Raw genomic sequence first — 1740 nt, 5'->3', positions numbered from 1 at the left:
ATCATGGCTTCCCCTATCCACTCTTTCCAGGAGGTCGCACTCCATATTAAGGCCCTCATAAAGGGGCAGGGTCTCCTCATCGAGGCCGCCGGACGCCTCCCCCTGCCCCCTATAAAGGGAGAGGGTCAACAGGGGGTCCAGTGGGGAGTGTGAGGTCCAGAAGAAGAGATGAGGAGGAGAGGGAGAGGGATGAGGGTGGGACAGCTTGACTGGGGCCGGGGTGTTCAGGGTGAGGACTCAGGGCTGGTCCCTGTGAGTGACTGAGGCCCCCTGGTGGATCAGGGAGAAACAGCAGGCTYATCGCACATCTGGTACCAGGGCTGGTCTGAGAGAGGGAGAGAAAAAAAATTGTGTTGCTAGGTTTCCATCCGATTGGCYACAGATTTTCATGTGAATATTCTAAAAGCGGCATAAAAACACGATGRGCATTTTCCCACCAGAGATGTGTTTCCATCAAATTGACTTGTTGCAGATGAAAGGTGTGTGATGACGTAATGCACATCAAATACATTTTGCAGTTAAGTTCCCATTTACTGAATAAAAAATACAAGTTAAATGGGTTTCCATCGCATTTTCAACTCTATTTATCACAACAACAACAAAAATAACGTGACATAGCAAATGTGCCAACTTTGGTATTGGCAAGTGTTCTCCAGCCAACAGCGCACAGGGCGCAGATACAGTTGGCTACTGTATCTACGACAAAAGTGCAAGATTKTTTTTATTTGTCAAACGACATTGATGATCATGTCACCAGAATGAGACCCTGGGTATTTATTGGAAAGGAGCATCAAGCTCATCACCTTGCACTTTCACCACCCTGTGAAGTTCAGGGTGTTCAGTAGCCTAATAAACTCCATGTGTGACTCTAASTTACCTTTGACATTATGATTATTATATTAATATTTGCATAAAAGCACTTCCAACGACATTTTACGCATACTTCATTTTGCAGACACAAAAAGATCCCACCTAGTCTAGTTCATTTTGTTTTTGGAAAGTTTACTGAAACATTTTCTGTTTCCATCAGTCTTGTCATTACATTTGTTTTTATCGGACATGRACTTTACTCGCATAAAGAAGGTTGGATGGAAGACTGGTTAGAAAGATGAATTCAAGCCGACTGTCTTTAATTCATCAACATCATAGTCTTTTARGTTTTAMTACGGAATGGCATAACATTAAATGCTGTTTTACGTTTGAACATGGAATGCCATCAAATGCGAKTGTATCAAGAAAACTCTCATCCCTTTACTGAAATGTATTTCACCAGTTTTTCCAGGTGAGATACTGAAATGATGCTCTCATTTTCTAMKACAGCCTGGTTAAAAGACATACAGATATAGGTCACATTTAAGGARCAGTTGAKYTTTTTCTTACTTCAGACARTTCAACCACGAATTTACAAGCATCTTCATCTTTTTAAAGCCATGTACAGTGCCATGTATGCTCCAATTGTCWCACTAGGCTTGGCCTTTCCCCKGAGTTTTTAGGGTCAGAAAGCTAGAGTTACCCTAGCTACACACAGATCAAGTTACAACCGGAGCACAACACACCACCTTATGACATTTAAACCAACACAGTTACTAAACAAAGCTTGACGAGGCACAACACAAAGTGCTGTACATTCCAACTAGGACAGCGTGCTAAGGCTAGCTGTAACCTGTATTATAGTATTAGAGTAAATGCTAATTCATACTGTTTACAAAAGCAAAGAGAAACATGAGTGTCCCTCTTCAT

At 42.0% G+C, this 1740-nt stretch overlaps 1 long non-coding RNA gene across 2 annotated transcripts in view; it reads right to left on the bottom strand.

Annotated features, from left to right (window-relative positions):
• Positions 1–6: 6 nt before the first annotated feature.
• The window catches only part of LOC139023869 (uncharacterized), a 22300-nt gene continuing 20566 nt past the window's right edge, over positions 7–1740 (bottom strand). For both annotated transcript variants that reach the window (XR_011475087.1, XR_011475086.1), the window contains exon 3: positions 7–325. This is a non-coding gene — a long non-coding RNA (uncharacterized lncRNA). The remainder of the gene's footprint in view (positions 326–1740) is intronic.

The sequence above is a fragment of the Salvelinus sp. IW2-2015 genome, unplaced genomic scaffold (genome assembly GCF_002910315.2).
Source record: "Salvelinus sp. IW2-2015 unplaced genomic scaffold, ASM291031v2 Un_scaffold19, whole genome shotgun sequence".
NCBI lineage: Eukaryota > Metazoa > Chordata > Actinopteri > Salmoniformes > Salmonidae > Salvelinus > Salvelinus sp. IW2-2015.
Note: the sequence above shows the minus strand (reverse complement) of the source record. Positions and strands in the feature narration are given on the sequence as shown.